The sequence below is a fragment of the Carcharodon carcharias genome, chromosome 15 (assembly GCF_017639515.1).
Source record: "Carcharodon carcharias isolate sCarCar2 chromosome 15, sCarCar2.pri, whole genome shotgun sequence".
Taxonomy (NCBI): Eukaryota; Metazoa; Chordata; class Chondrichthyes; order Lamniformes; family Lamnidae; genus Carcharodon; species Carcharodon carcharias.
In genome coordinates, this window is record NC_054481.1 from 69447423 (window position 1) to 69459565 (window position 12143).

The window sequence follows — 12143 nt, forward strand, 5'->3', positions numbered from 1 at the left end:
CCATCCAGGGCATGCCAAAGAGTTTTACAGCCAAGGAAATATTATTAATGCCTATACACTGTTGTCATGTAGAAAACAAGAGAGTGCACCCTGGACAAGATCTGGGGCGTGACTGAAGCCGCTTTCAAAGGTGCTGGAACCAAAATCCTGAATGACACCAGCTTGGACTTTGATTAAAAATGCATGAGTTCATGTTAGAGACTCTGACATTCCTGCAGCATCCATAGGGGTGACCCCAAGCTCCCTGGTAGACTGCCAGAATGCCTCATAAGCTGAATATGGTGCAGCAGGTCTGAGGTAGATTGCCCCATACCTTGAACAATTGCCAGTGTGCAGAAGGCAGTTTACTATTGAAGGTTGGGCCTCTGTAGCAGCATCTTGATCCTGTCCAGCAGTCCTAGAACCTGAGCATGCCCTCAGGTAAGCCATTTCCTGGATGATCTTTCCCTCTAGCCATATGCAGGCCCCTTTAACTTGATACCTATAAAAACTGGGGTACGGATTCTTGCTTGAGTTAAATGGATGAAGCTCTGCTGCTTCCTCAGGAGCACTCATCTGATTCTTGTTCTGCAAGGTTCAAGTCATGGGATGCAACTAGAAAAAGGCGTGGCACAGAAATGTTAAGCAGTAATAGAGGATTGACAGGGCTTATGTGACACCAGAATGTCATGCTGATCATTTTGTGTGATTTCTTGAGGAAAAGTAAGCATAATGGACAGATTGCCCATTGAGCGGGACTTCAGCTTTGCCATCGCTGATTCTCCATGAGTTGTCTGCCCCAGTGAACTCCAGGGCTTCGTCCTCTACCTGGCTAAGGGTTTGTCTGGAGGCTGACTCTGCCCGGGTTCAGGTTGCTGTAAGCCATTTACTCCTGAAAAAAAGAGCTGGAATGAGCTGGTGTGTTAATCCCACGAAAGGTTGTGTCGATGCTTGATGCAGCTTCATGTGTAGATGATGAGAGGGAGAAGCAATAAAATGTGAGGTAATCATGTGCATCCACTGGAAATGTGTGGTTCAGCCTCTCAGGGAAATTTGAATGGTACCTGATCATCCAAATAGTCCGAGCCTCAAGCTGATGACATTGGTCCACCCAGTCCCACCTACCTCCCCTCTGAAAACAGTCCAGAGTGAACATCTGCCTTAAAAACAAAAAACTGCGGATGCTGGAAATCCAAAACAAAAACACAAACAGAAACAGTTCTGTTGAAGGGTCATGAGGACTCGAAACGTCAACTGTACTCTTCTCCGCCGATGCTGCCAGACCTGCTGAGTTTTTCAAGGTATTTCTGTTTCTGTTTTTGTTTTATATTTTTTATGAACATCTGCCTTAATGTGTCCTTTTCAGGCCATAAAGTCCACTGTCTATGTCCCCATTTTCTATTTTCCTAGCAGAGGTGAAAGTCTGTCTTTATTTACTTTATCAAATCCTTTCATCCTGTTAAATATCTCAGTTAGAGAACCTCTAAACTTAGGAGAATAAAAACTAAGGGCGGAATCCTCCCAGGTTTACATTAACTACAATAGTGGGCATGAAGAAAGTCGTTTTACCCGCCAGCCACAATGGTGGGTTTTGGCGCTATATCATCCCATTCCCGGCGTGTCCCACCTCATTAATCATGCAGTCACAGGAAGCACTCCAGATCACAGGCAGGCTCAGGTTTGCTCGCCACAACGTGACCTTAGCACTTCCTCGATCTGGGTGCCATCTGGAGCACAGAGGAGGTCAGCCATCCATTGCAGGAAGAGGATGAATAATCTCATCTGTTCCACCAGGGTAAGTCAACCAGCTCATCACTCTCAACTCACACACTCCCAAACCCATCACATATTCACAGGGATCTCACACTTTAAGGGACAACACCACTAACTCTCACACACACTCTCACTTCTCCATCAGGCTCATATCCTCTGGAGCTCGCATCCTCATTCCATCCATGTCTCCGCTCATCACACAAACATTCTGCACAGTGCCATGCATCCTGCTCACACTCTTTCCATCTGTTTCATGTAGGAGAAGCAGGGAGAGGTCCCAGGCCAGTGGTGGAGTGGCCCACATTAGACCCCTCACTCACTTTGAGGAGCTTGCCATTGCGCTGACTGGTGAGGACGTGGACCATGCATGTGGTGATGGTGAGGTCAGCAGTGAACACCCATGTGAGGATCCTGCACCACATCATCCCTCTCAACACAGCTGTGAGTGCGCTCTCTCTCCTGTTTTGGCTCTGCTGCCATGCACTAATTATCTCTACTTTAGGTCACAGGGAGCTCCAACAAGCGACCAACACTCTCAGCCAGCCATTCCCTTAGCTCCATCCAGGTCCTCACCTCCAGCCAAGGGGACACCTCCTCCATTGAAGAGCTGGAAATATGCAGCCTGGAAGACCGATCACAGCGCTTACCCACACCCTCCACCAGTGCAGAGACACACACCTTGGTGGGACTTAGATCTAGAGTAGGCTTGGATTCACAATCTGGTGACCACTGCACAGACATGTGGCCACAGTAGGAGGAGGCAGGTTCAGCCGGGCTCCCCAATACTCGAGGACTGCTGGGGAAGAGGCATCTGTGAGGTCCAAGTCAGGTGATGACCCTCTGGATTTGGCCTTCCAACTCATTGTGGAGAATCAGCAGATGGTGGGGGAACATCATGCTGAAAGCCCTCAACAGTCGGAGGAGTGCATCCGCCTGGTCTCTGATGAAGTGCTTCTCACATGTGTGTGCATAGTGGTCTCAATGGGAAAGATGGTGGATGTCATGAAGACCCTAGTCCAGCAGAACACGGAGATGCGAGCAGACCTGCACTCCATCGGGGTAGCCATGGGTGAATTCCTGCAGTGGCAATGCGAGAGGGAAATGGGACACCTTGATGTCCCTTGAGATGCTCCTTCCCCTCAAGGAGCCAGGCCAGGCTGAATGCCCCAGGGACATCCACTCAGGAACCTCAGAGGCTGCCAGCTCCCTCCGAGTCCCCTTTGCCTGTGATCCCCTCAACCTCATCCCCTGTCACCACAGAGGGAGCAGCTGGTCCACAAGAGGACAGCCAAAGCAAGCTGGGGCCCTAAAGACCTCGGATCTCCAGAGGATGCACACCGAAGTCATCAGAGGCAACAGGGCCAACCATTGCACAGGCTATCTCCACCCTTGCTCCAGATGTCCGGGCAGCACCTAGAAGAAGTGGTTGGTCTAGAAAAGTTAAGAAATCCTGATCGCAGGTGGTTGCATAGGTGAACATATTTTGTTATTTTATAATCTGAAAATATATTCACTTACACTGAATAATGTGTAATGCTGTCTTTCAGCTTCATTGACAGGCTTTGCAAGTCCTCCCACTATATTCCCCCACCCCCCCACTAGCAGTTCAGTGGAACACATCTGGACCACGAGTGATTCTGGAGCCAGTCGGAGCAACAGTGGGAGTGGAGTGGAGCGAACCTTGGGTAAACGGCACCAGCAGAGCTTCTCAATAAAAGCCTAAGGGCCGAGGCCCAGATAGAGCCAGTCAGAGCAACAGCTAACCCCAATAAGATCCCCAATAGGAACCCCGCCACAATTCGAAAAGGCTGACAAAAGTGACCCAACACAAAACAGAGAGCTGATTGGTAGGTAGTGGGTAAGTTGTTTTTCTCCACTTTAAAGCTACATCAAGGAAAGGTAAGAGTTCTAGCTTTCTTTAAAAAAAAGAAAGAAACTTCAATAATTTTCTATTTGGCTTAAATTAGGGTAAGAGTATTTTAACTGAAGGTATGTCAGAGGAGCTCAGTCCCGTGTATTGCATGGCCTGAAGTACGTGGGAAGTCTTAGATGCTCCTCACAGCCTGGATGACCACATCTGTGGGAAGTGCCACCAGTTTGACCAGCTTGAGCGCCAGACTTTGGAGCTTGAGCATCACCTGGAGGCACAGCACTGCATCTGTGAGGCTGAGTTACGTGGATAGCTCGTATCTAGATGTGGTCACCCTGCAGCTTAAGGAAGTGCAGTCAGAGAAGGAATGGGTAACCACCAGTCAGAAGAAGGCAGACATGCAGGTGGTCAGGAAAGCCCCAGAGTACATCTCACTCAAGAACAGTTTTTCTGTTTGGAAAACGGTGAGAGTGACGGTTCCTCTGGGGAGTGCAGCCAGAGCTGCACAAGGGGGGAAAGAGAAAGAGAGGAAGAGCAATAATGATAGGAGACTCAGGGGTACAGACAGGCATTTCAGTGGCCGCAGACGTGATTCCAGAGTGGTCTGTTGCCTCCCCGGGGCCAGGGCCAAGGATATCACTGTATAGCTGCAGGGCATTCTGAAGGGGAAGGGCCAACAGTCAGAAATCATAGTTCTCATTGGTATCAACAATATAAGTAGAAAGAGGGGTGAGGTCCTGCTACAAGAATTTAGGGAGCTAGGTAGCTGATTAAAAAGCTGGACCTCAAAGGTTGTAATCTCTGGATTACTCCTGGTGCCACGAACTAGTGAGTATTGGAATGGACAAATGGAGCAGTTGAATGCATGTCTGAAGAGTTGGTGCAGGAGGGAGGGCTTTAGATTCCTGTATCACCGGGTCCATTTCAGGGGAAGGCAGGATTTGTACAAGTCCGATGGGTTGCACTTTAATGAGAACGGGACCAACATCCTTGTGGGGGGAGTTTGCTAATGTTGTCAGGGGTTTAAACTAAGGGGGTGGAATACAAAGTGGAAGTACAGTAGGAGATGATTACAGACAAGCATAGAAGAAAAATGAAGTCAATGAAATCATCAAGTTAAGGCACTAGGGAGCATGGCAAGGCTGGATGGCATTTATTTTAATGCAAGGAGTCTTGTGAGTAAGGCAAATGAGTTGAGGGTATTGATTAACACATGGGGATATTATATCATTGCTATCACAGAGACATGGCTGAGGAAGAGGCAAGACTGTCAGCTCAATATTCCGGGGTCTGAATCTTCAGGCGGGATAGTGGGATGGGGGTTGTAAAAGAGGTGGTGTCGCAATATTGATCAGGGAGTCAATTACTGCAATAAGGAGGGATGATATCTTAGAAGGTTTCTCAAATGGGGTTATATGGGTAGAACTTAAAAACAATAAGGGGGAAATCACATTTCTGGGAGTGTGCTATGGACCCCAAATAGTCATGGAGAGATAGGGGGTCAGATATGTAGGCTAATCTCAGAGAAGTGTAAAAATAATAGGGTAATAATAGGAGGGGATTTCAACATCCCCATTATTAACAAGGATACATGAAGTGTGAAAGGCTTGGAGGGGGCGGAATTCTTAAAATGTATACAGGAGAACTTTTTTAAGCCAGCACGCAGAAAGCCCTACAAGAGAGGGGGCGATGTTGGACCTAATTTTAGGGCAAGAAGCCCAGCAATTAGTAGAAGTGTCAGTAGGAGAGCATTACCATGATAGTGATCACAACTCAGCAAGATTTAAGGTTGTTATGGAAAAGGACAAAGATAGACCAGAAATAAAGGTTCTGAATTGGGGGAAGGCCAACTTTAATATGATAAGATGGAATCTGGCCAAAGTGGACTAGAAGCAGCTACTTGCAGGAAAATCTATATCAGAGCAGTGGGAGTCATTCAAAAAGGAAATAGTGAGAGTGCAGGGCCAACATGTTCCCGTAAAGGTGAAGGGTGGGACCAACAAGTCCAGAGAACCCTGGGTGTCAAGGAATGTACAAGGTTGGATAAGGGAAAAAAAAGGAAGTTTATGGTAGATACCAAGGGCTCAAACCAGCGGAAGCCCAATAGGAGTACAGAAAGTGCAAGAGTTACTTAAAAAATAAATTAGGAGAGCGAAGAGGGGGCATGAAAAAACATTGGCAGGTTAAATAAAGGAAAATCCAAAGGCATTTTATAAGTAGATTAGGGACAAGAGGATAACCAGGGAAAGAGTAGGGCTCATTAGGGACCAAAGTAGCAATCTGTGTGAGGAGCCAGAAGACATAGGTAAGGTTTTAAATGAATGCGTTGCATCTGTCTTCACTATCAAGAAGGACAATGTAAGTATAGAAATCAGGGACCGGGACTGTGATATACTTGAACAAATTAGCATTGAGAGGGAGGAGATATTAGAGGTTTTAGGGGGCTTAATAGTGGATAAATCCCAGGCCCAGATAAGATACATCCCAGGCTGCAGTGGGAGCTCTGACATTAATTTTCAAGTCCTCTCTGGCCGCAGGAGAGGTGCCAGAGGATTGGAGGACATTATTCAAGAAGGGTGGTAGGGATAAACCAGGGAACAATAGACTAGTGAGTCTAACATCAGTGGTAGGGAAACTTTTGGAAAAAGTTCCAAGGGATAAAAGTAATCTCCACTTGGAGAGGAAAGGATTAACCACAGATAGTTAGCATGGCTTTGTAAGGAGGAAATCATGGCTATCAAATTCGATTGAATTTTTCGAGGAGGTGACTAGATGTGTAGATGAGGGTAATTCAGTTGAAGCAGTCTACATGGATTTAAGTAAAGCTTTTGACAAGGTCTCGCATGGGACCCTGGTCAAGAAGGTAAGAGCCCATGGGATCCAGGGCAATTTGGTAAATTGGATCCAAAATTGGCTTAGTGGCAGGAGGCAGAGGGTGATGGTCGAAGGTTGTTTTTGTGACTAGAAGCCTGTGTCCAGTGGCGTACCACAGGGTTTGGTGCTGGGTCCCTTGCTGTTTGTAATGTACATTAATGATCTAGATATGAATGTAGGAGGTATGATCAGTAAGTTCACAGATGACACGAAAATTGGTGGTGTGGTAAATAGAGAGGAGGAAAGCTTTAGACTACACGACGATATAGAGGGGCTGGTCTGATGGACAGAACAGTGGCAAATGGAATTTAATTCTGAAAAGTGTGAGGTGATGTATTTTGGGAGGACTAACAATGCAAGGGAGTGCACAATAAATGGTAGGACTCTAGGAAGTACAGAGGATCAGAGGGACCTTGGTGTGCATGTCCATAGATCTATAGATCCTTGAAGGCAGCAGGACAGGTAGATAAGGTGGTTAAGAAGGCATATGGGATACTTGCCTTTATTAGTCGAGGCATAGAATATAAGAGCAGGGAGGTTATGATGGAGTTGTATAAAATGTCAGTTAGACCACATCTGCAGTACTGTGTGCAGTTCTGGTTGCTACATTATAGGAAGGATGTGATTGCACTGGAGAGGGTACAGAGGAGATTCACCAGGATGTTGCCTGGGCTGAAGCGTTTCAACTATGAAGAGAGACTGGATAGGCTAGGGTTGTTTTCCTTGGGGAGAGAAGGCTGACGGGGGCCTAATTAAGGTGTACACTATTATGAGGGGCATAGATAGGGTAGATAGGAAGAAGCTTTTCCCCTTAGTGGAGGGGTGAATAACAAGGGGCATAGATTTAAGGTATGGGGCAGGAGGTTTAGAGGGGATTTGAGGAAAACCTTTGTTATCCAGAGGGTAACTGAAACTCACTGCCTGAAAGGGTGGTAGAGGCAGGAACCCTCACAACATTTAAGAAATATTTAGATGAGAACTTGAAATGCCTTAGCATACAGGGCTATGGGCCAAGTGCTGGAAAATGGGAATGGAATAGATAGGGGCTTGATGACTGACACAGACCTGATGGGCCAAAGGGCCTCTTCCTGTGCTGTAAAGCTCTATGACTCTATCTCTTACACTTTGACTTTAAATGTATGTATGGCAGGGCCTTTCGGAGCCTCGCGCAAGCACTCTCCCCCATGATTATGGAGCCTTCATCCATCACACTCATCTCAATATCCTGAACATTTTCAATGCTGCCAGCTGGGATTCAGTTTTCCATCTGAGCTGACCTGCATCTCCGCCAACCCACTGATCACACTCCCGTGCAGCACCTGATCCCATCCATCATAAGGCTTCACTCACTTTAGATTTTGTCAACCATGATAGTAGTGAAGTATACTGTTAGCTACCCTATCCTTTCACCTCCCCCAGTCACCCATGTCCTTTCCCCAATCACTGTCAAATCCCCTGGCATCACCTCCCATCTCCCCCAACACCGCACCCCCACCCACCCACACCACCACCAGCAGCACCCACCACCCCCACCCCACCCTTACCTACCAACCCTTGTCTTTCCAGGTTGTCCAGGTGATTATGTACTTTCCCTACCTTCCTGGGAATCCTACTCCCATCCACATTGACCTCCCCAACCTCCTCCTTCCCAATCCCAGCATCTGTGTCTGCTTCCAAGCTCCCACCAACCACCCTCGCCGCTCCTTCTATTGAATGGACGCACCCTCATCCTCTCACCCTAGCAGCTCCTTCTGTCCCCTCTCATTCTTACCATTCCCTCCTACCATGCCCATCCTCAACTCATTCCCCAGGAGGCAGTCATTGACTCCACAGACCCCTCCCTTGCACATTCACCTAGACATACACTCTGCTTCACCCTTACTCCATCCTCCCCCAAGACACCTTACCCTCTCTGAACGCCCTCCCATACAACTTGCTCCTTCCTTACACCTATCTACCCACTTCTCCCCGCCACATCCTCCTTTCCCCGTACTCCCTCCTCCCAACCTCACACCCACCTAATACCTTTCTTCCCCCCTTCCCAACCTCACACCTTCCTCTCCCAGTCAAGCCTAGACCTTTCTCTTCCACCCCCATACGGTACATCTTCTTCCCCCCACTCTCAGCTGGACTTCCTCCCCCACTCACCCCGGTACACCTTCCTCTCCCACTCACAGCTAGGCCATCCTCTCCCCCCACCTCACCGATTATCGTAGCAGCCCAGGGCCAAGGCCATGATGTTCTGAAGCAGACCCAAGACATCAACAGGGACCTTCCACCTTCTGAGAGTTGCCTCGCTGTGGAACCATGTCCATGAGAATCCACCCAGCATGTGATGCATGTGTTCCTCCAGGGTCTGGTAGCTGTAGGGCTGCAGCATCTCCTTCTCCTCAAACGTATGTGATCTGAGCAAGGCACTAATGGTAAGTCCCAACTTCCACACGACACACTTATCCAGGTGTGTTCTGGGCCAGTGTGTTTTCCTTCCGGTGTAATGGTAAATCTAGTGTGAGGGGACAATTCCGGTGGGGATCAAATCCCATTACCGGGATGCAAATCGGGTTCACACCGGCCTCCAGTGGGATTCGTGTTCCACCATCTGATGATCCTGCTGTGCCTTCACACTGGTGTGAAACCAATTTTTGGCCTTCTTGCCATATAGCTTCCACCACCCCCCACAGCCCCTGACCGCCATGATGCCCGCCTCCAACGATGCCAGACGATTCCAGCCTAAGTTTATAGCCTGTTTTCATAATTTAACTCTAAATCCTGGTATCATCCTGCTAGATCTGTGCTGCACCACCTCCAAGGCAAGTCAATCTTTCTTGAGGTTCCATGTCCAAAACTGAACACAATACATCAGATGGGGTTTGGAATTGAAGTGTCTATACACTAGAAATTGCTGGCTTTCTTATATTACACAATGAACTTTTAAAATGAAGCATAAAAATGTATAAATGTGAAGGATGAGTAGTTCTCGTAACATCTCTCAATGAGGTGAAGGATACTCTCTTTCCTGACTCTGGCTTTTTGATGCTGCCAATTCCCTCTCTGTCCTTTTCTGCTCTTTTTCTTTTCTTCCCTCCTTTTTCTGTTCTGTTTCTCATTCTTTTATGCTTTATGCCGTATCACAGCCTCTCCTTATTTCTTTCTCAAGGTGGCAGTGTCATGGGAAAAGGAGCCCCTTATGGACCACCAGTTGTACTTTAGGTGGGGAGCTTGTGATACCAGCTGAAAGAGGGTTGTACCCAAGGCTTCGAACCAGATGGTCACTGGTAGTGACCGACTGGCATGGGGTCTAAAGCCCTGTCTCAATCAAATAACAAATGCTGCAGTCCAACAATGTAACACTATATAAAGTAGAAAAGTGATGTATAGAGGCTACTGGGTCCTTCATTTTTTCCAACATGAGGGATCCTGAGCTTCCCCAGACCCAGAGCTGCGATCAGCCTGAGCTCCCCACCAACTGCAGACTTTTTCACTATCAAGTGCCCTACTGGTGCCTGCTCCCCTACCCCAATAGTTAAAGCACCCACAACCTGGCTTTATCCCCAGGCTGCTTAGCCGCGCTGGTAAAACTATTTTTCTGCTGTGTCCGGGAATGGTTTTATTAAACATATTGAATATTTTAAAATTATATTTGTGAAGTGTTCAAAGCATTTAACAAACATAAAGCCATTCCTGATTACCTGCTTCCAGGATGTAGACTGGCCTTTGGGTCAGTGACGTTTGGTGTTCCTGGATAGTGGAAGGGACAGCAAGCTCATAGAAATATGGGATCGGTGAAGGTCTCATTCAGAAGGAGAGGGCCAGCAGGAGGGTTTAAGCAGCCAATGACAGGGTTAATGTCAAGCAGCTGTTGGCTGCTGTGCAAAGTTTCTCTGATACTGTGAGAATTTGTATAGAAATTTCCAGCCCTGCAAACACAAATGCTTGATTTCTACTGTTAGCAGCAGCCATTTCCAGTTATCCTGTTCTCAAGAAAGAAAGAACTTGCACTTAAATTGTGCTTTTAATGACCCCAGGACATCCCATAATACTTTACATTCAAATGAAGTTGTTTCAAAGTGTTGTCTCTATTGGAATGCTGAGAAACCCAGCAGCCAGCTTGCACACAGCAAGTCCTCAAAACAGCAAAGCAATCGATGATCAGGTAATCTATTTTTAGTGGTGTTGGCTGAAGGGTAAATGTAGGTCAGTACACCAGAACTCCCCAGTCCTTCTTCAGATAATGTCGCAGGATCAATTACATCCAAGAGAGCAGATTGGATCTCCGTTTAAGAACTCATCTGATCTCAAACAATACAGTGTTGCACTGATATATCGGTCTAGATTATCTGCTTGAGTCCTTAAGGCGGAGTTGACACCACAACCTTCCAAGAAGACTTGCCTTTATATTTCATCTTTCACAATCCCAGGACATCCCAAGTTCTTTACAGCCAATGGAGCACTTGGGAAGTGCAGTCACTGTTGTAATCTAGGAAGTCAACATAGCTAACTCATAGGTGCTACCACTAAGTGAAGGCTGACAATTAGGAAACTTAAGATGGATCTCCATTCCTGCCTGTGATTGGGCTGCTGCCACTTTGGTGGGACCTTGAAATAGGAGACCTTGACTGGATAAGTGCAGCTCCAACAACACTCAAGAAACTTGACACCATCCAGGACAAATCAGCCCACTTGACTGGCACACCTTCCACAAACATTCACTCCATTCACCACCAATGAACAGTGGCAGCACAAGATGCACTGCAGAAATGCGCCAACGCTACTTAGACAGCACTTTCCAAACCCACAACCACTACCATCTAGAAGGACAAGGGCAGCAGATACACGGGAATGTCACCACCTGGAAGTTCCCCTCCAAGCCACTCACCATCCTGACTTGGAAATTTATCACTGTTCCTTCACTGTCGCTGAGTCAAAGTCCTGGAACTCCCTCCCTAACAGCACTGTGGGTGTACCTACACCACATGGGCTGCAGCAGTTCAAGGAGGCAGCTCACCACCACCTTCTAAAGGGCAGTTAGGGATGGGCAATAAATGCTGGCCTAGCCAGTGACGATCACATCCCGTAAATGAATAAAAAGAATAAAATAAGCGAGCATGTAAAACGACATTTCACTCACTGGCCCCGATGGTGAGTTTTTAAGCCGTATCATCCCAAACCCGGCACATTATTTATGCACTCGCGGGAAACATGCTGTTTCGATGGCGGACGGGGTCTCATTCGCCAGCCCACCATCACTGCTGCATCGTGCCAGGCGCCATGTTTAAAGTCCAGCCGCAGGCACACATCTCAGTGTTTTCAGACCAAGACTGTAGCACAGAAGACAGGATGGCCCGCCACTTCAGTGACGCGTCTCTGGAACGTCTTTTGGACCAAGTGGAGTCCCACCGGGATGTCCTATACTCCCGCTCTGGCCGCAGGATAAGGAGCGGTGTCATCAACCAGGCTTGAGAGGTGGTGGCAGCAGTGATCAGCGCCAACACCCTTCAAAAGAGGGCAGCCATCCAGTGCCGCAGGAGGATGAATGGTTTCATCCATTCTGCCAGGGTAATTCACTCTTTCCATCACTCTCAACTCACACACTCGCAAACTCCTCACACACCCACAGGGATCTCATTCACTGCCAATTCAAGGGACA